Consider the following 22,772-nt stretch of genomic DNA (forward strand, 5'->3'; position numbering starts at 1 on the left):
ATTCAAGAATTGTTTAAAAATAGTTTTTCCCAAAACGTGTAATAACATAACTGCGCACGGTAAACTTTAATACGACTTTATATTGAAAAGTAAACATTAAAAAATATCAGAATCCTTATTCACCTCTTTAATCAGTTCCTTAAAACACATATCTCGCATACCACGGTACTGTATTTGTTCTGAAGCAAGTGGGATTTTTTTTCTTATATGATCTTGTTATGTTGAACCAAAAGTTACCTGAATTTTTCTTCAAAATTACATTTTATGGCTAATAAATTTGAGACGAACCTTCAATTAACCTTTCTGTAGACCATATTGTGTTGGAGACTGTACTTTCTCTGGCATACTAATAGGATCGGAACACATTCTAAGTGGATGATGTTCTCAATTCTAACGCAGTTTCAAGGGTGTTCTTGCTTCCATTCCTTTCCTCAAAAAGTATTTTTACAAGGCAAAGCTTGTCAAATTAGTTGTCTCTATTGTGCCATGTTTATATTTTGCAAAAAACTTGTTTCTCAACTTTACCCTAGTCTGGTACAACGGAAGATAGGAAGGAACTCTATAAAAAAAATTCTCTCTACGAACGGAGATATTCCAAAGTGTAGTTCTAGAACTGCATATTTAAATCTTACACATCATTTGAGCTGCCATTATTTAATTTGTTCAGTTCTTCCCTTGCCCTTGTGGGTACAAATTTTAGCGTCTTGCTGTTTTTATTTTTTATTTTATTTATTTATTTTTTTTTCCAACGTTTATTTATTTTTGGGACAGAGAGAGACAGAGCATGAACGGGGGAGGGGCAGAGAGAGAGGGAGACACAGAATCGGAAACAGGCTCCAGGCTCTGAGCCATCAGCCCAGAGCCCGACGCGGGGCTCGAACTCACGGACCACAAGATCGTGACCTGGCTGAAGTCGGACACTTAACCGACTGTGCCACCCAGGCGCCCCACGTCTTGCTGTTTTTAAACCTCATTACCAATAATCCCAATTTGCTGAAATTCTAGAAAACTGAAGTTTGATCATCTGCTCACTGAAGATGTTGATAACAACTTCTCCAAAATGGATTTAGAAGGATATGGCCCAAATCTAGAAGGCTTATTTATAAAGAGTTCAACACCATCATAGGACACTTAGATTGATTTACAAATTATTTTTTCAAAGGCTCATATTTTTCTAAAATCCTACTTATGGCAGCTAGCAAAAAGAGAAACCACGCATTGCTTGGTATTCAAAATCAGACTTTTCACAAAAAGTGTGTGGTTCAGTTATTCCAAGTACTATATACGTTATGCTATTTATAAACTCCTCAGCCATTGCTTATTTTGACAACTTGAGTACCATGTTGCACCACACTTAATTCCAAGCACATTTCTACTCCATCAGTGTTTTTTGCAAAAATGGGGTTTTACCATGGTACTGTGCTCCATCAAAATTTGTACTTATATCAGTATGCAAGGATAACTTTTATCTGTCGTTTGAACTCTCTAGGAACTGAATTTACAGCAGCAGTGACTCATTTAACGGAGTTTATCATGGCATTGCACCCTGGTAATGCCAGGTGTTTACCTTCAACAGAATGAAATCCCAAATGCTTTACTGGTACCATGAATTAAAAAAAAAAAAAAAGAATTGGGGTGCCTGGGTCGGTTGAGCAAGTGACTTCGGCTCAGGTCATGATCTCACGGTTTGTGAATTCGAGCCCCCGCGTCGGGCTCTGTGCTGACAGCTCAGGGCCTGGAGCCTGCTCCCGATTCTGTGTCTCCCTCTCTCTGCCCCTCCCTCACTCATGCTCTGTCTGTCTCTATGTCAGAAATAAATAAACTTTAAAAAAAAGGAATCATTATGGAAAATGACTGTTTTCCAGTTTGTAGCTTCTGATTACATTTCTGTAAAAGTGACGTCATTTAATTAACTTGAAACGCTCTTCTGCCAGGGGAGCCAGCACATGAACAGCTGTCTTCACTTTTTCTATGTGCCCAAGAACAATAGAATGAAATTGATACAGTAAGTTGATTAATAAATAGAATACAGAGACATTAATAAATTAATAAATAATTATTAGAATAAAACTGTAGAGCAATGTTTAATTGATCTAGATGAAAGTCTTGCTTTCCTGCGTATTTTCCACAGCTGTGCGTGTCAGGTCATTGTGTTCCGGCACAGTCTTTGGGAGCTGACACCGACACTTGAGCAGATGTGCGTCTTCTGGTTTTTGTGGGATCAGCGATAGCATGTGACTCCTCTAGTAGAGGGTAAGTGTCGATCAACCTTTTGGAATTTATAGGTTTGTCACAGACTTTCTCATGAATAGAGTATTTGGTTTTCCATCAAACAGTCCTTTTCCTCTTTTTAACCCGTTAATGCCCAAACGTTCGTTGCCAATTTTTAATTTTTTTTTTTTCAACGTTTATTTATTTTTTTGGGGACAGAGAGAGACAGAGCATGAACGGGGGAGGGGCAGAGAGAGAGGGAGACACAGAATCGGAAACAGGCTCCAGGGTCTGAGCCATCAGCCCAGAGCCTGACGCGGGGCTCGAACTCACGGACCGCGAGATCGTGACCTGGCTGAAGTCGGACGCTTAACCGACTGCGCCACCCAGGCGCCCCATTGTTGCCAATTTTTAAAGTGCCACCGCGTAACCACACAATTTAATAGTTGTAGATTCATCCTGCATGCCGTTAATGTTAAACCCACTGTAGGAAGAGTATTTGGATTTGTTTCCATATGCTATGTGATGGGACTGCTCAGTGCCCATTACCCATGTTTCATATACATCTAGACTAAGATTTCCCTGGTTTTCCACTGCACCCAATGGTGACCTGCTGACTTTGGGTATCTCTCACGTTAAGACGACAGAGGCAGCTGCACCAAATCTCCTCTTATCATTATCCCAGATGGATGAGAGCTCTTCCCAGCTGCTGGTGTTCTGTCACTTTCTTTGGTAAGTGAGCACCCCACAAGCCATCCTGGAAGGGGAGGTGTTACATTGGGTTGCGGGTTGAATTATTCAGAAGAAGATGCTGAGAGGAAGTTCGGGGTCTATTTTGGGGATCAAGAGGAGAGGGGAAGAGCAGGATTGGGTAGAGGAAGATGTCCAGATGTCATACAGGCTTGACAAAGCCTAGGCTAAACTAGCTGGGAACTCTGGAGTAAGGGTAACCCCTCGGAGGTGTTCGCATTCGGCCAAAGAGCTGGACTTACACACACCCGCTTCTTACTCGGTCACCAGGTGTGGGCTGTCCTGGAAGGTGTGTGAACTTCAATGGGGCCACTCTCTGAAGCTGAGGCTGACCCTGAAGAGGCTGACAGAGGCTGTCTGTTCACTGTGCTGCCCACACCTGGCCAGCAAGTTCCACCTTGAAGAAGCATCTCGACATCAGATAGCCTGCCATACATTGTGTCTAGACATGATTGGAAAAAATGAGATCGGTTACCTCCGGGCATCCTCTGATCTAACCAGAGTAAGAACTCCGTTCACTACATAAGTGTCTCGTGTGCTACCAGACGTGTAGAAAGCCGAAAGCACCAAGTGGCACCGGTCATTGCCGTGAGCTGCTTGGAAAGTCAACTCTGAGATGGAGATGAGCATCCAGGAGTTTGTTGGGGCGTGTTCTTTGGACCACCCACTCTGGGAGGGGAGCGAGGGAGGTGGCCTGGGCAGAAGGAGAAGCTGGCCTGTGAGGGGGGCCTCAACACAAGCCAACCCAAGCTCCTGTGGGGAGCCTCGAAGCCGGGCCAGGCTTTTCTACCTCTCCGTAAACAAGTCATTGAACCTGGGCACTCTGGGAAGAGGACGTGGCCGTGCTGAGATGCCACTTTTCATCTGAAGCAAGTCTGAGGAGGGCTGATGGCTGGGGCTTTCTCCAGAAGCCCTCCTGGAAGCTTCAGGAATAATCCTGATGGGTCTCTGAGGGGTACCTCACAGCATCCCCACTGGAAGCGGACTGAGCCTGTCCCGGCTAACTTAGGCCACTGGTACTGTTGCCGCTGCTGCTGCCACCCCTGCTGTTACTTAAAGAATCCTGAACAAATGCTGAAAAGAGGTCACACCTGAGACAGCAGCTATACACGCGGCTGTCCCTGAGCAAATCAGGAGGCGGCCACCCTGTCTGTAGCAGAGTTCAAGGCATGATTTCCAGGAGAAAGGACGACTTACGTTTACCAGCCTTGAAAGGTAAGGTGCCGGTTCAGAAATCTTGAATTTGCACTTGTGTTTCACTTAAATGCAAAAGGATTTAAGTCGATTATTTCATGTTTGTCTAGAGCGTGACGGTGCTTTTTTTATTTTGCAGTATTTGCTTCCATTTTCAGCAGCCCCCTTTCTGATCCTCGTGTCTACTGCCCTGTCCTGATCACTCAGTAGAACCCGTCACTGGCCAGGGCTGCGTGGCTGCAGGTTCCAGCATGCCCAGTGCCTGCACTGTTGGCCCCCGCTCTGCCCGTGGCCTTGCTCTCCCTTAGGCTGTGAGCAGAGCATTTTTTCACAGCTGCCATAAGTTGTAGACACTCATCCCCACCGATCCTTTCAAAGAGCCCAGGGACCCCAGGCCGCTCCAAATGAGATGCTTCTGCCAAAAGAACGCAGTGAGAGTGGCTCTGGCTACCAGAGGGAGGCTGGAGCATTTCCTTTCGTGATGAGCTCAAAGCAGGGTCGAGAGGAGGTTAAAATACCTTTTGTTAGCTCTCAGTCATTGTCATGGCTGCCACACAGTGTTGTGGAATCATGAGGGAGGAAGACAGAGCAGAAGGAGTTTGGGACTCAGATGTCAGCAGGCGTGGGTCCCAGCCCCTCTCAGCCCCTGATATTCTGGTTCTCCCTGGACGGATAAGGTCTTATTCACCCTACACGCGTTGCCTAGAAAAGTGTTAGGTTCACAGTGGGTACTCTTAAGCGTGTGCCTTTGTTTTCAGGGTTTTCCACCCCCGGACACAGCTCGTGTAAAGAAAGAGTAGGTGCGGGAAAAAAAGCTAAGGAGTTCTGGATTTCCATTCATGATGCACATTCTCTACCCCCACCCAAAGCACAATACCTTCCCTTGACATTGCATCTTGCAGCCCGCTGAAAAGATGTCTCCCAACCTCATACATCTGCCTGAGGGAAATGCTTATTTGGACACACATGTGTTCCCCCTCAGAGCACACTTTATGTCTGGGAGAATAGAGTTCTGTGATTATTCAGACCGAAATACTGCTTCTTCACCGTTCTCTCTTCTTGTTATCCTACTAGATACATGCCTACTAGATACATGCCCAGCCTTTCTTTCTGTTCTACATGTATTTGTGCTGCATTTTGTGTAATTTCTTCAAATATATTTGGAGTTTACTAATTTTCTCTCGAGCTGGTTCTCATCTACTATAACCTATTCATTGATATCTCACATTTTGAGATAATTATGTCTTCAAAGTTGATCCATGCTGTAGCATACGACAGGATTTCTTTCTTTTTTTTTTTTTTAATTTTTTTTTTAATGTTTATTTATTTTTGAGACAGAGAGAGACAGAGCATGAACAGGGGAGGGGCAGAGAGAGAGGGAGACACAGAAGCTGAAACAGGCTCCAGGCTCTGAGCTGTCAGCACAGAGCCTGATGCGTGGCTCGAACTCATGGACCGTGAGATCATGACCTGAGCCGAAGTCGGACGCTTAACCGACTGAGCCACCCAGGCGCCCCTTCATTGAGTTTTTAAATTGTAATAAACACTCTTCTGAAATACAACAGCTTATTAAAATAGAGACTTGTCCCTAATACCTTTTATTGTGGTTAAAAAAACACATGCCATGAATTCTATACTCTTAGCAAATTTTTAAGTGCATAGCACTATGTTGTCAGCTATATGCACAGTGTTGTACAGAAAATGTCCAAGAACTTTTTCGTCTTGCGTGATTGAGACTCTATAGCCATTGAACAGCAGTTCCTCATTTCTCCCTCTTCCAACCACTGGCAGCCATCATTCTACTCTGCTTGCATGAGTTTGACTACTTTTGTAATATATTTTTTTTTTCAACGTTTATTTATTTTTGGGACAGAGAGAGACAGAGCATGAACAGGGGTGGGGCAGAGAGAGAGGGAGACACAGAATCGGAAACAGGCTCCAGGCTCTGAGCCATCAGCCCAGAGCCTGACGCGGGGCTCGAACTCACGGACTGCGAGATCGTGACCTGGCTGAAGTCGGACGCTTAACCGACTGCGCCACCCAGGCGCCCCGAGTTTGACTACTTTTGATACCTCCGATAAATGGAATTATGTGGTATTTGTCCTTCTTTGCCAGGTTTATCTCACATTATGAGATAATTACGTCCTCAAAGTTGATCCATGCTGTAGCATATGACAGGATTTCTTTCTTTTTAAAAGCTGAATAATACTCCATTGTTTGTATATACCACATTTTCTTTATCCATTCATCTGTTTATGGACACCAAGGTTGTTTCCATTTCTGGTGAGTAATGCTTTATGAACATGGAAGTGCGCGTATCTCTTTGAGATCCTCATTTCAATTCTTTTGGATAAATATCCTGAACTAGGATTGCTGGGTCATACAGTAGTTCTAGTTTTAATGTTTTGCGGACCCTCCATACTGTTTTCTGTAGCAGCTGCACTATTTTATATTCCCTCTAACAGCACGTAGGGGTTCCATTTTCTCCACATCCTCACCAGTGCTTGTTATTTTTTGTTGTTTTGTTTTTTGAGAATTGCCATCTTAATAGGCGTGAGGTGCTCGCTCATTGTGTTTTTGACTTGTGCTTCCCTGATGAATTGTGATGTTGAGAATCTTTTCATATATATGTCTTTTGTAGAAAAAAGCCTATTCAGATACTTTGCCCATTTTTATAATTGGGTTATTGTCTTTTTTGCTAGAGTTGTAGGAGTTCCTTATGTATTTTGGATATTAACCCCTTATCGTATATATGATTTGTAAATATTTTCTTCCATTCCATGGGTTGCCTTTTTACTCTGTTGGCGGTTTCCTTTGCTTGTTTGTATAGTTTCACTTGTCTGTTTTTCCTTTTGTTGCCTTATCTAAGAAATCATTGCGGATCCCATGTTACAAAGCTTTCCTCTATGTTTTCACCCAGGAGTTTTATAGTTTCAGGTCTTACAGTTAAGTGTAATCCATTTTGAGTTGATTTTTGTGTATGGTGTGGGGTAAGCATCCAACTTTGCTCTTTTGTATATGGATATCCAGTTTTCCCAGCACCATTTGTTGAAGAGACTCTCCTTCCCCATCATATAGTAGCGACACCCTGTCAAAGATCATTTGGCCGTATATGTGTGGGTTTATTTCTGGGCTCTTCTGCCCCCTTGGTCTCTATGTCTGTCTGGATGCCAGTACCACTCTGTTTCGATTTCTGTAGCTTTGTCATATGTGTTGAAGTCAGGAAGTATGAGGCCTCTAGCTCTGTTTTGTAGATTGTTCTGGAATAACTTTTTTTTTTTTAAGGTTTAAAGATAATATGTGTTTTTGTCTTTGTCTCCTTTTTTCCTAGTTCTTGGCTCTTCCGTTTTAGTTTTAGTTCTTATTGTATAATCTTTTTCACATTGTCTTGTCAACTACCCTAGAATACGTGGTGTTAAATCCAATGGTCGTGTCTGCTATTCTCTTTCCAGTAATTTCATTTCTTGTGTGTTTTGTAATTTTTTATTGCAAATTCCTTTTAAACTGGGGTTGTTTTTCCCAGGTAAGGGACATACTCCCTTGTGGCTCAATTTTGCATTTACTTTTCTTGGACTTCAGGGGGTCCCTTGTACTAGACTAGGTTTTGTAACATTCTCTTGGTTTGCATTTATTATATTCTTTGGGCATTGTAATTTCTGATACCATGTCTGGTGTGGGGTTTTAATTTCATGGAAGATTTTATTTGTTTTCTACTTAGATTCCCAGCAATTTGTAAGGTTTTCTCTTTCCCTTTCCTGAGCTGATGGGTAGGGTTTTTCTAAGCCTCTTTCTGAAGAGAAGGAAGTCCTTTCCAGAACTTTACTCTGTGCAGGATTCTTGTTTTTTCAGCTTCCTGCCTCACACCGCCCCCGGGGCATTGTCTCCTTTTCTCAGTGCAAGGTAAAGCCTCTGCCTTTAGCTTCCTGGTGGACTGTGGAGACCCGTGCTCCTGTGGGCTCTTCTTTCATCAGTTGTCAGAATTACCAGTCTGGTTTCAGGTTCTTTTTCCTGGGTTTCCCTCTTCTCCTTGCTCTCTCCTTTCCTGTTCTCCCCACTTCCCTTCTTCATCTGAGTGGATAATGTATTCTATACAATTGCTCAATGCTTTTACGTAGCATTGCTGTGTTTTCAACAGGATCAGTAGTATCTGTTTGTGGTGGTAATGGCGATGGAAGGATGCAAATGACTTCAGTTTATGTTGCCCAAGGATCTTGGGTGATGTTTTGAAAATGAAATAAATCTTGTCTCTCTCCAGATTAAAGTCTGCTGATGACTTGCTATTGCATTTAGATAAATAAACTCCAAACTCCTGATTTTGGCTGAAAATATCCCATAGGAGTCGATTCCTATTTTTCTTTGCAACCAGAGCTCATGGTACATTCCTGCCCCCGCCCCCAAACCCCGACTCCCCTTAGTCAAAGCAGCCTTCCTTCTTGCCTTAGTGTCATTGTTCCTTCTACCTGGAATGGCTGGTCCCTAGGTCTTTGCATGGACATCTCCATCTCGACATCCAGATGGAAGAATTGCCACCTTCCTAAAAAGGTTTTCCTTGTTGCCTGTCAAAAGTAGGCTCTCACTCCCTCCTCTCATGTCCACTTATTTCATAGTCTTAATGACACATCACTTTGTTAATCCGTATCAGTTTATGTTTTTTGCTTAGTTACTGTTTATTTTGGAGGCCGGCTGTCAGGGATTGCTGATGGAGGAGGAAAGAAATAATCGAGGATGAATCCTGGATCTGGGGCTTGAGCAAGTGAGCAGACTTCTGTAAGAGAAATAGTGTGAAATGGAAATCAAGAGTTCTCTTTTCATGTTTGTGATTCCTTATATTTGTGATTCCTAGTCTTCATCCCTAATGGACACATCAAGTGGGAAGTTAGATATAAAAGTCTGGAACTCAAGCAGAAGTCAGAGATGAAGGTAAGCATTTGGGCATCATCAGGATATAGATAATATTTAAAGCCATATGGCTAAATGGTAGTACCCAGGGTAAGAGTGAAGTGTCCTCAGAAAAGAGAAGGTGGTCCGGTCAGAGCTTCAAGGTTATACCATTGAACCAATAAATGCAAACGAGGGAGGGTCTTTTGATAAAGAAAGTAAACATCATGGTCAAAACTTTGTCTAATTAGCTTAACTCAGAAGTTTGATGCATGGAACCACCAATGATGGCCACTATAGATTTTCAGAGGAGGAGAAATAAACTTCATGGAGTCCCCGTCCAATGTGACTTAACCTCCTCAAACAAATGTGCATAAGGATTTCACGAATATGTTCTTTCGCCCTTTTTCATAAGGATTGGTGTGGGTGGGGGGCGGGAGTCTGACAGAGATGACACGTGGATATTGTCCAAAACAAAGTTGTGTTAGAAATCTCTGGGCAGCTTCATCTTCTCAGTATCCCCAAAAGCTACTGAGAATGGACCAGAAGAGCATTTTCTTCCCTCGTTTTGGGGAGACTAACTTACGCATTTGAGCAACTTATTTGTACTTTAGAGGAACAGGACGATATTGCTGAATTCCTTCAGACAATTTGGTCCAAGGTGGGAATAATGCTCTGATGTTTTGAGATGTGTGATAAGGTTGAAGAATTGTCAACCATAGTCCTGGTAATAGAATGAATAGTCTCTCTGTCTGTTCCGACTTCCTTGAGCTACAGATCACCGTCTCGCTTTTAAATCTAAGTTACTTACTGCTCTCATTGTCTTCTGGACTTATTTAGGCTATAAAAGGTTTGCCTAGAGATATGGATGGTTTATGCAGATGGTGTGGTTACCGCTGTGCTATATATCCATGCCTTTGCTTTACGATTTCAGTCAAAACAAAATTAAAGGCTCATAATCACCCTTGTTCAGGAAGCACTGAGGAATATTTTAAAGTTCACATTTTCATTGATCTTTCATCAAGAATAGGAATAAAGTTCCAAATGAGATGCATTTTCTATAATGCATGTGGCACCCTGTCCTGAAATAGCTATTGTTTTTGTCATTGTGATTTGCTGGCCAGACAGTTGGATATTAAACAATAAAAAATAAGTTTTTGTACGTGACATTTCGCTTTTGGGTAACTAGCAACCTCAACTCCCAGGCATTAAGATTAGTATATTCATCTCCACAGGTGTCCAGAAATGAAATGAAAGGTCACCTAAAGCAGTAGACACACTTCATTGCTATTACACCCCAAACTTCCTCCAGTAAAATATTTTATTAAAATTAAATGAAAAACCAAAACCTGCACCGTGGTTGTTCAGACAGCTTTAATGGGCTTCAGGAGGGAGTGCACTCCCAGCCATTCTGTGGTGGATATTTTATTATGTGCAAGAATATTATACTGTTCTTTCCTCATCTTTTTGGCTGTGTGTTGAATCAATTAAATTGCAGCTTATAAATTTCGGCTTAAAATCTCTGAGAAAATAGCTTTTGTTTCTATTTATAGATGCAGTATGTACTTCCTGAAGATGGTTTCTCTCGCACTGAATCATTCTCTCCTTTCTCCTCATTTGGTTGTTCATTTAGCAAATATTCACTTATGTGCTGAGTTACTGTGTGTGTTCTGAAGGTGACAGTTGTGAGCAAGGTAATCAAAGTCCCTAGGCCCTTAGGGAGTTTATAATTTAGCCAAGTAGACAGGTGTAGCACCAAAAACAACGGTAACAGCTATAACTTGTTCTGCTTATTAAATGTTTACTATTTGCCAGATCCTGTTCTAGGTGAGTTCATGTATTACCTCACTTAGTTATGACAATACAATGTGGGAAGACCTGTGAGCTAAGTTCCATTATTATGTCCATTGTATGGAAGAGGAAGCAGAGGCACGGGGAAATGTTAAGTAACTTGCCCAAGGCCGCACAGCTCAAAGTGGCACTGACAATACAAGGTGTCCAGTGTTGTGATGGGGGTACGTTCAGAATATTGTGAAAGCCTGGATTAGAGGCTCCTGCCCTGGTGTCTTGGACTTCTTCTTGGGCTGCCATAACTAAAGTACCATAGACTAGGTGGCTTAAACAACAGACCTCTATTTTCTCATAGTTCTGGAGTCTGGCAAGTCCAAGATCAAAGTTAGTCTGGGTTCCATTTCCAGCGAGGGCTTTCTTTCTGGCTTGCAGACGGCTGCTTTCTCATTGTGTCCTCACATAGCAGAGAGGAAATAGGTCAGCTCCCTGGCGTCTCATAAAGACACTGGTCCTATAATGAGGGCCCCCTCCTCATGACCTCATCTAAACCCAGTTACCTCCCAAAGGCTCTATCTCCAAATACAATCACATTGAAGGTTAAGGCTTCAACAGTAGAATTTTGAGGGTGGACATAATTTAGTCGACAGCAGCTGGTTTTAGAAGTTTTTCAGGTCAAGGATTATAGATTCCTTTCCAGATCAGAAATAATATTTAATAGCTGTTAATGAGACGACTTAATATATATATCTGCTAGATCCCAGTGGCATCATAATGGGTTACTATATGACCTTTAGCTTTTTAACGCCATTAAGCCTTGGTTTTCCCATCTGAAAGTTGGGAGGAGAGTTATGTTGCTGTCACACTTATGTATATACAGCACTTATGTATATATGGTGTGCATTTCTATATGGCGTTGTTTATGTGAACGGTGAGGTGTGCACGTATGTGTGTGGCTGGGGCCAAGCGATCTTTTTTCTTTCTTTCTTTTTTTTTTTTTTTGGCACTTTCAAATGTACAGCACTTTTAAAAATAAAGTAGGTGTATATTATCTCATGAGATCATCACAGGTGAGCTGTTACTTTTATTCTCATTTTTCCATGTGTAGAAAGTGAGGCCAAGAGGTCCAGTTTCTTTTCCCAAGGTCATGCAGTGTGTATGAACCAAGGTAAGGTGTCAACAATAGACCTCCGATGCCTGGGTCAGTGCTACCCCTCTGCCTCACGGCTTCCTGGTGCTGATGCACGTTCTGACTGCCACTTGCTTTGAAAAAGATGTTCGTTCTCTCCTGTGTGCTCAGCGGACATTTCCTTTTGGTTCCTTGCCATCCATGACTGTGTCACAGTGGTGAGTGTTTCAGTGGATTTTTGAAGCATTGATTTCCAGCCAGCCCCCATCCCAAACACCTGACCACACACCCACTTCTGTTTGTTTCACTTCAGTTCACTGCGCGCTGCTACGGGAGCTCCTCGTTTGTTCTCACCCAGTTTACATGCAGCTTTCAGAGTTTTATGGTGGCCATGAGGCCCCAGTGCGAGGACAACAGCTTCAGAAACGTGAGCAGGTCGTGCCGTTTCATTTATATCATTTCATATAAATCTATGCATTGGATCATAGCATCATGCCTTTTTTTAAGTGAAATATTTTTCTTTATCTGCCCTTTCCTACTCTTTCCCAACCCATATCAGCCTCTACACCCAGCTAGTCCATGTTTATAATCTAGCTTGTGCTCAAATAATTCTCAGTGCTCGTCTTATGAAGTCACATGTAAACGTACATATATGTGTGTTTATATATACACGCATGTTTAATTTTTTTTTTTCAACGTTTATTTATTTTTGGGACAGAGAGAGACAGAGCATGAACGGGGGAGGGGCAGAGAGAGAGGGAGACACAGAATCGGAAACAGGCTCCAGGCTCTGAGCCATCAGCCCAGAGCCTGACGCGGGGCTCTAACTCCCAGACCGCGAGATCGTGACCTGGCTGAAGTCGGACGCTTAACCCACTGCGCCACCCAGGCGCCCCATATACACACATATGTTTATATACATGTATGTGTTTACATATGTGTTTGTTGATATATGTTTGTATTTATATAACATATATATGTATATATATATTACAGAACAGGTCATCGTTTTATAAATAACCCCAAAATGGGTTCTTTATTTTGATTGTTATGTGTACTTTACTTCATCTCGCTCTTTTCACTCAACAAGAAAGCATGAAAATTGCTCCAGGTCAACTGTCAGAGTTCTCATTTGTTCTTTTATTCTTTATTTTAAAGACGGATTCTTTATTGTAAAGAATAAAAGATGGAGAAAATAACATGATGAATCCCCACTGCCCATCACCTGGCTTCAACAATTATTGGTGCTTTATTTTATTTCATATATTCCACCTAACTTTAAAGTATTTTCATTTTTTGCTGGAGTATTTTTAAGCAAACCTAGGCTTTATGTTATTTTTATCAGATAAATACTTTAATATGAATCACTAATGGAGGTGTTTAAAAAAACATAACCATAATAACCATTATCACTTAAAGCCAAATTTATAATAGTTCTTTATGGTTAAATCCCCCTGATTTCCTCAAAAATGTCTTTTTCTTAATGGTCAGTTTGTTTGAGGATTCAGAGCCAGACATTGCATTTTCATGATACGGCTTATAAATCCCTTTCAAATTTACAACTTTCCCTTCCTCTCTCCCTTTAATGCCTCTATTATTGAGGAAACCAGGTTAATTCCCTTGTAGAATTTCCCATCTTCTAGATTTGGCTTCCTGTATCCTTATAATGTGATTTAACACCTTTTTCTACCCTGTGTTTCCTTTAGGTGCTTGAATATAAAGCATTGACTAGATTCACGTTCCATTTTTTTGGCAAGAACACTGAATAGCAGGTGTTGCATACTGCCTGCTGCATCACATTAGGAAAAACAGAAAGTGGGTGGGCCTAGTTTAAGTGAGGCTGAAATTGATCAGCTGTTTCAGGTGTGGTCAGCTTTATTTCTCCCATACAAACTTCCCGAGAACCCAATTTTGTGAGGACTAAAGGAAAATGACACTTCTTCAGGTGGATAGACATTTTCTCCTCTGCTTCCTGGAGCTGATTTTTAACCACTTGCGAGGCTGATACCCTTCCCTCCTTGCCTCTCGTGGTTGGAGAAGAGGCCGATCATCAGACAGTGGGCAATGGAGGAAACAAAATTTATTGAGAGCTCTCGGCTCTGTGACTAGCAATAACCATTCCTGGCTGGTTACAAAGTTCCCCAGATACGCTGTGCTATATAACCCTGATTTTCTAGTTCATTGTAAATTCACAACACTACCCTAACTCTGCCAACTGGCCCTCTTTTCAGTATCTACATAAAAAAGAAAGCTCCTGGTAACACTCTTAATGCTTTTGATAATACTTATTGACTTTACAGAAAAACTTTTATTATAGCATAATATACATTACAGAAAAGTACATATAAGTGTACAGCTTGATGAATTTCTACACACCGAACACACTCATATAACCAGCATTTGGATCAATAAATAGTACATCATAAGCACCCCAGAAGCCTCTTTATGCTCCTTGGAGTATCTCCCCTTTTACCTGCAAGGATAACTATTATCCTGCTCCCTAAAAGCATAGATTAATTTTGCCTGGCTTTGCACTTACATAAATGGAATTGTAGAGTATATATACTTTTGCATCTGGCTTATTTCTGTCAACATTTGTGGCATTCAGCCGTTTGAATATATGCAATTGTAGATTGTTCGTTCTCATTGTCATATGGGATTCTGTTGTGTGTTTCTACCTACCAGAGAGATTTTTGGTCATGGTGTATGCAGTATGTTCTTTATTAGGTAACGCCAAGTAGTTGTCCAAAGCAGTTGTACCAAATCACACACCCACCGGCAGATGGGCCACATTTGATATTTTCTATCTTTTTTCATTTATAAGGACATAATTTTCAGTTGGAAGAAGATTCCCAGAGTAGAAAAGGCTTTCTAATACCAGCCTCCAGGTTCTGTTTGAGTGTAGCGATACAAATGGGGCAGGTTAGACTGGGCCTCTAACAACATCCTCCTTTATTTCACTGATGATAGAGGATGAATGGGTCAGATGGATAAACATAGACTTGCTTATCAGCAAGGAGAAGAAGCTTATGGGCTTAGTGATTTAAGAGCAGCCAACTTTATTATCATATAAGTTTTATGACAAAAATAAAGACAGTAAAAAAAAATTCAACATTATGGAACTATAACACAGTAATATTTTTTGAGTTCCCTCATCCACAAACATATATGAATTTTATATGGTTACAGTCATAATCTAGATTTAATTTTATATTATGCTTTTTTGAAAAGATACTATATTTGAATCACATTCTCCTGTTGTTTCAATGTTTATTCATTATATGTTTAGATCATTTCTGAAGTTTTGCTATTCTCTACAGGTCTGAAGAACATACCTTTATGAGCTTACCTTTTCTTCTTTTTTTTTAATTGATTATTTTTTTAACTTTATTTATTTTGAGAGAGAGGGAGAGAGAATATCTTAAGCAGGCTCTGTGCTGTCAGTGTGGAACCTGATACAGGGCTAGAACTCAGAAACTATGAGATCATGACCTGAGCCAAAATCAAGAGTTGGATGCTTAACCTGCTAAGCCACTCAGGCACCCATAGGCTAAGTTCTTAAGAGTAGGATTACTAAGTAGAAAATTGTGTTTTTTTGACTCTTGATTTATCATGCATTTTTCTTTACAAGGCTTTCCACCATCTGTACCAGTGGAATCCAGCCTTCTTGGAAACCACAAAAGCTTAGTTTTATTTAGAAGCAACAAAAACTTTGTTAGGTTCATAAATAAATAAAATATATAGCATATTGTAAAAAGGAAATTACTTGTATTTTGAAGATTTAAAACTCTTTTTCTTGGCATTATTTATGCCAAATGAATAAGCAACCCAACTTTCTATTAGGCCAATAGATAAACAAATGTGGTACATCCATATAATGGAATACTATTTAACAATTAAAAGGAAGGAATCACCGATACGTGTGGCAGGATGGATGAATCACAAATAACTATGCTGAGTGAGAGAAGCCATACAAAAAAAGAGTACATACTTCATGAGTCTGTTATATAGAACTCTATAAAATGCAAACTAATGATAGTGACAAAAAGCGGATCAGTGGTTGCCTGGGGACATGAGGTGGGGGTGGAGAAGGGCAAGAAGAAAAGGTTACAGAGGAGCACATGGGAACTTTTGAGGGTGATGGGTATGTATATTATCTTGATTGTGGTTATAGTTTCATGGGAATATACATATGTCAAAACTTACTAAATTTGTACACTGTAAATATGGATGGTTTATCGCATATCAATTATACCTCAGTTAAACTGTTTCTTGCCCAAATTTCTTGCCCAACATTTCCAGCTGTTTGAAGCTCAAAAGCTTGATTTATCCACGTTGCCATGAGGAGCATCAGTTGCAGTTAATTCATTATTATTATGCAGTAGTGTGGGTTTAAGGGACACAAACCCATTACACTACATGATGATGATAATTAATAGCGATTCATGCCCCTGATTTTGGGTCCCCCCCCAAAAAGATATGTTCAGTCCTAACCCCCAGTACTTATGAATGTGATGTTATTTGGAAACAGGAACTTTGCTGATGTGGCTGAGTTTAGATGAGGTCCTACTGGACGAGGGTGAGCCCTAAATCTAATGATTGGTATTTTTATCAGAGGAGAGGTTACACAAACAGATACACAGAGAGAATGTGATGTGTAGATGGAAACGGGCAGAGATTAGAGTGCTGTAGCTCTGAGCCAAGCCCCCCTTGTTTCTGTCTGCTCTGTCCCGAAGGCAATTATGCTGCTGTTGTGTCTTTATATTAACATATGCACTCAGTGGACATCAGAGTATTGTCCATGGGTGCTTGGTTAATCCCGAGTCTCTTCCGTGGGGTCTGGGAGGTCAAACCGACCTTCAGTTTTGCTTCTTTCGCTGTGCTGACATTCGCAGTGATAGTACAAAAGCACGGGTAGGTGAAACTGCTGACGTCTTAGCACGGATCAAGGCCGGGCTGCACCAGGAGACGCTGTGTTCTTCATCCACTTGCACTGGCAGAAAACAACAAAAAAAGAGTTTCATTTAAGAATGACCTTGGTGAAGCAGCCAAATTATTTATTTTGTTAAATCTTAATTCTTCACTACATGTCTTTTCCCTGCATTGTGTGTGATGACATGGGAGTACAAAAAAGCCCTCCTGTTACATACAAAAGTACAAAAAACAAACAAACCAACAACAAAACCAAAAAGCACTTTGCGTAGTTGAGTTGTGAGCCGAACCAGCAGCTTTTCCCAAGAACACCATTTTTATTTGATAGACGCTGGTTATTCAGAATGTCCAGACTTGGATTTTTGGCAGAAATGCCCTTCCATGCTCAGAGATTCTTCCATCAGAGACAACAGTCTTAGAGATAATGCTTTCTTTACTGAGAATGACATTTCCTGTAAAAGCCTAAGCACAGGTAAGGCCCAGGGAATGCTAGGGATTTGCTTAAGGACACGTAGCAAAAAGTAGCAGCGGGCTTAGAAACCAGCCTCCCTGACTTCCAGCCCACTTCCCTCCCCCATTCCACTAAACGAGACAGGTGGCTTTCCATATTTCATGCACCCTCACCTTGAGACAGAGTTAATGCTGCAAAAGAAAGAAATGCCAGGTGGAAAAACTGACAAGTCAGATATTACACAGCCACTTAATTTTTATTTTGTAATCTTCACAATCGGAGCAACCAAGTAGAATACATCAAGAAGACACTAACGTGGCATAATAAAATTCATTTGACCAGGAATATGGGCTTCCATGTTTTTGTCTCCAGCTCATTTTTTTTTTTTCTCATTTTTAATGTCCGCTGTGTTTTGGGTCCAGTGCTCACTTTCGCAAAGGCTACATTTAGCTGCAAATTGAGACATGGTGTGTAGCTGCTATGATTAAGGAATTCAGAATCTTTATCCAATATTAGGCCTTGAGGGTAGAGAGAAATGCTGAGGAAAAAAAAAAGATTTCAACCTTGCCATGAACAGATGAATGCCTGAAATAAATATTAACTGTTATTTCTGCAAACTTTCCCACTGTTTTATATACTTCATTTCCCCCCATTTGTGAGTCTACAACGTATTCTGGCAACATTATGGGTTTCTACTCATGATGAGTCTTCTCAGCATGGGCTGGGTCAGTGTTTGTAGCTCAGCTGGCCGGTGCCAGAGTGGAGAGCTTGTCTGATTTGATTCCACCCCAGGCACTGAAGGATTTTCAAGATTTTCCTCTTAATATTTGGCTTTACTTGATAATCCTAGGGCATGCTGGGAAGTCTCAGCAAGAGGAAAAAATTAGTAACCACAGGGAGGCCTGTTTGGAGGGTTGTGGGTAAGTATGAAAGCCTATGAGTGTGACTACTAATGACTCTTGAATGTTCTGCTTTTCACAAGATTTTCCTTCAACAAAAAGCGTGTAGGCTTGTGAGGACAGAGGGCTTTTAGAAAACTCAGCCATCCCCAGAATGACAAATGTATGATTGAGTCATTTCTCAAGAGATAAGCCACTAGTCGGTAAGGTATGTGGAGCCATATGGTTTAGCATGCAATTTAGAATTTCAGAAGCAGGAGTTGGCAAAAGGTTGCACGAGATGTTAGCCTCACATTTTTATCATTATTTTTCTTTCTTTTTTGTTGAGTGCTGACATTGCCCTTGGCATATGCAGGATAGAAGGCGTGCTATCTGCCTCTGATCAACATTGGAGAGAGTGCCCAGTTCAGAAACAGGCTTTGCAGCTGAGAATGTGATCCCAAAGGCTTAAAGGTTGTATTAGGGGGGGGTGGGAGTGGGGGTGCACAAACCAGTTTATCATGTGTTTTCTTTAGTTTCTGTTTTTTCCTGTTTTTTGTTTTGTTTTGTTTTTGTTTTTATACAGCCACTAAGAATTTCTGTCTTGGAAATGCTTGATAGGCTAGAATCTCCTTTTGTCTGGATGCTCCAGATGTCAGGTGGCCCTATGGAGGAAGTGTGGTAGGGCTGACGGTTTTGCACTGTGCAGTGGAGGAGGGAATATTACTGACTGGATGACAAGGCTCTGAGGGAGTCTGTATTTAGAACTAGATTTTTCTGATCAGACAGCAGTTGTGCGAGGCATCTGACAGTGGCTGATCTTGACACGGAGGGGATCCAATCAGAGGTGGTCTGTGCACAGCATGTCCCCTAGAAATACAAGCAGCCTTTCCCCATGACCTTGTACACACAGAGATAACATAACACGCCAGCCAGGATGACTCGGTGGTGCTCTATCTGCTGAAAATAACTTCACCTTAATTTAATCGAGTTCAGTTCACTTTATAAGGTTCCTACTAAAACACATGCACGAGGCGTGGACGTAATTAATTCTTGTGACTTAGATATAATTAGCCTCATTTTAAGTTGTAGGAAACTGAGGATTAGAGAGGATAAGTGTCTTATCCAAGTTCATACAACTGGTTCTCACCACATATCTTCATTTTGATAAGACGCACGGCTTTCCTTTCTGTGACAAAAATTCAGTCTCATGCCCTGATTAGTGAGTCTATGACTTCTTTTTTTTAAAGACTTAATTTTTTCAGAGCACTTCTAAGTGCACAGCAAAATTGAGAAGAAAGTATAGAGATTTCCCATATATACCCTCCCTCCTATGCATGGTCTCCCCCATTGTCAACACCCCCATCCAGAGTGGCACATTTGTTACCATCAGTGAAAGTATACGGACACATCATAATCACTTCAAGTCCATAGTTCACATTGGAGTTCACTCTTGGTGTTGTGCATTCTGTGGGTTTGGACAAGTATATAATGGTAAGTATCCATCATTATAGTATCATATAGAGTATATTTCATATAGAGTATTGCCCTAAAACTCCTCTGTGCTCTGCCCATTCATCTCTGTCTACTCCTACCTCTGGCAACCACTGATCATTTTACTGTCTCCATAGTAAGACTTTCCCAGAATGTCATATAGTTGAAATCACACAGTATGTAGCCTTTTCAGATTGGCTACATTTGATTAGTAATCTGCATTTAAGACCCCTCCACATCTTTTTTATGTCAATGAACAAATATGTCTATAATTAAATATTAATACAATAATTTCATAGAGTCTTACATTGCATGAATGTTTCAAGGGTGAGTATCCCCAAATGGAGAGTCTGTTAGAAGCTGTATTGCTTTTTCTTTTTTTAAAGTTTGTGTTTAAATTCCAGTTAGTTAATATACAGTGTAATAATAGTTTCATGTGTGGAATGTAGTGATTCAACTGCCATATAACACGTGGTGCATATCACAACAAGTTTACTTCTTTTTTTCTTTTTTAAAATTATTTTTTAATTTACATCCTTCATTGTATGTATGTGTGTATATGTACGTGTATACATACATACATACATATACATATACACACACACACCACATCTTCCTTATCCATTCACCCATTGATGGACATTTGGGCTCTTTCCATACTTTAGCTATTGTTGATAGTGCTGCTATAAACATTGGGGTACATGTGCCCCAGGTACATGTACCCCAGGATACAGTATACCTGTATCCCTTAAATAAATACTTAGTAGTGCAATTTCTGGGTCATAGGGTAGTTTTATTTTCAATTTTTTGAGGAACCTCCATACTGTTTTCCAGAGTGGCTTCACCAGTTTGCATTCCCACCCGCAGTGCCAAAGAGATCCTCTTTTTCTGCATCGTCGCCAACATCTGTCATTGCCTGAGAATGCTAGCCATTCTGACAGGTGTGAGGTGGTATCTCATTATTGTTTTGATTTGTATTTCCCTGATGATGAGTGATGTTGAGCATTTTCTCATGTGTCGGTTGGCCATCTGGATGTCTTCTTTGGAGAAGTGTCTATTCATGTCTTTTGCCCATTTCTTCCCTGGATTATTTGTTTTTTTGGTGTTGAGTTTGATAAGTTATTTATAGATTTTGGATACTAACCCTTTATCTCATGTTGTTGGCAAATATCTTCTCCCATTCTGTCAGTTGCCTTTTAGTTTTGCTGATTGTTTCCTTCACTGTGCAGAGCTTTTTTTTTTTTTTTGATGAGGTCCCAGTAGTTCATTTTTGCTTTTGTTTCCCTTGTCTCTGGAGACGTGTTGAGTACAAAGTTGCTGAGGGCAAGATCAAAGAGGTTTTTGCCTGCTTTCTCCTCGAGGATTTTGATGGCTTCCTGTCTTACATTTAGGTCTTTCATCCATTTTGAGTTTATTTTTGTGTATGGTGTAAGAAAGTGGCCCAGGTTCATTTTTCTGCACGTTGCTGTCCAGTTTTCCCAGCACCACTTGCTGAAGAGACTGTCTTTATTCCATTGGATATTCTTTCCTGCTTTGTCAAAGATGAGTTGGCCATACGTTTGTGGGTCCATTTCTGGGTTCTCTATTCTGTTCCATTGATCTGTTTGTTTTTGTGCTAGTACCATACTGTCTTGATGATTACAGCTTTATAATATAGCTTGAAGTCCGGGATTGTGATGTCTCCAACTTTGTTTTGCTTTTTCAAGATTATTTTAGCTATTCAGGGTCTTTTCTGGTTCCATACAAATTTTAGTATTGTTTGTCCTAGCTCTGTGAAGAATACTAGTGTTATTTTGATAGGGATTGCATTAAATATGTAGATTGCTTTGGGTAGTATGGACATTTTAACAATATTTGTTCTTCCTATTCAGGAGCATGGAATATTTTTCCATTTTTTTGTCTTCTTCAATTTCTTTCATAAGCTTTCTACGGTTTTCAGTGTATAGATTTTTCACCACTTTGGTTAGATTTATTCCTAGGTATTTTGTGACTTTTGCTGAAATTGTAAATGAGATTGATTCCTTGATTTCTTTTTCTATTGCTTCATTATTGGTGTGTAGGAATACAACCAACTTCTGTGCATTGATTTTATATCCTGCAACTTTGCTGAATTCATGGATCAGTTCTAGAAGTTTTTTTGTGAAATCTTTTGGGTTTTCCATATTGAGTATCATGTCATCTGTGAAGAGTGAAAGTTTGACCTCCTTCTGGCTGATTTGGATACCTTTTATTTCTTTGTGTTGTCTGATTGCTGAGGCTAAGGCTTCCAATACTATGTTGAATAACAGTGGCAAGAGTGGGCCTCCCTGTCTTGTTCCTGACCTTAGGGGGAAAGCTCTCAGTTTTTCCCCATTGAGGATGGTATTAGCAGTGGGTCTTCCATATTTGGCTTTTATGATCTCGAGGTATGATCCTTCTATCCCTACTTTCTTGAGGATTTGTATCAAAAAAGGATGCTGTATTTTGTCAAATGCTTTTTCTGCATCTATTGAGAGGATCATGTGGTTCTTGTCCTTTCTTTCATTGATGTGATGTATCACATTGATTGTTTTGCAGATATTTAACCTCCCTGCATCCCAGGTATAAATTCCACTTGGTCATGGCGAATAACTTTTTTAATGTATTATTGGATCCAGTTGGCTAGTATCTTGTTGAGGAGTTTTGCATCTGTGTTCATCAGGAAAATTGGTCTATAGTTCTCTTTTTTAGTGGGGTCTTTGTCTGGTTTTGGAATCAAGATAATGCTTCATAAAAAGAGTTTGGAAGTTTTCCTTCCATTTCTATTTTTTGGAACAGCTTCAAGAGAATAGGCGTTAACTCTTCTTTAAATGGTTGGTAAAATTCCTGTGGAAAGACATCTGTCCCTGAACTATTGTTTTTTGAAAGATTTTTGATTACTAATTCAATTTCCTTACTGGTTATGGGTCTGTTCAAATTTTCTATTTCTTCCTGTTTTAGTTTTGGTAGTGTATATGTTTCTAGGAATTTGTCCATTTCTTCCAGATTGCCCATTTTATTGGTGTATAATTGCTTGTAATATTCTCTTGTTATTGTTGTATTTCTGCTG

The 22,772-nt window shown here is 40.5% G+C and overlaps 1 long non-coding RNA gene across 3 annotated transcripts in view; it reads left to right on the forward strand.

Annotated features, from left to right (window-relative positions):
• Positions 1-1,756: 1,756 nt before the first annotated feature.
• The window catches only part of LOC123597967, a 71,290-nt gene continuing 50,274 nt past the window's right edge, over positions 1,757-22,772 (forward strand). For 2 of the 3 annotated variants that reach the window (XR_006712335.1, XR_006712336.1), the window contains exons 1-4: positions 1,757-2,005; positions 2,132-2,253; positions 2,782-2,943; positions 3,232-4,176. This is a non-coding gene — a long non-coding RNA (uncharacterized LOC123597967). Of the gene's footprint in view, positions 2,006-2,131; positions 2,254-2,781; positions 2,944-3,231; positions 4,177-5,493; positions 5,533-22,772 lie in introns of those variants that run through there. The other variant, XR_006712337.1, reaches the window with a different exon arrangement.

The sequence above is a fragment of the Leopardus geoffroyi genome, chromosome A1 (assembly GCF_018350155.1).
Source record: "Leopardus geoffroyi isolate Oge1 chromosome A1, O.geoffroyi_Oge1_pat1.0, whole genome shotgun sequence".
NCBI lineage: Eukaryota > Metazoa > Chordata > Mammalia > Carnivora > Felidae > Leopardus > Leopardus geoffroyi.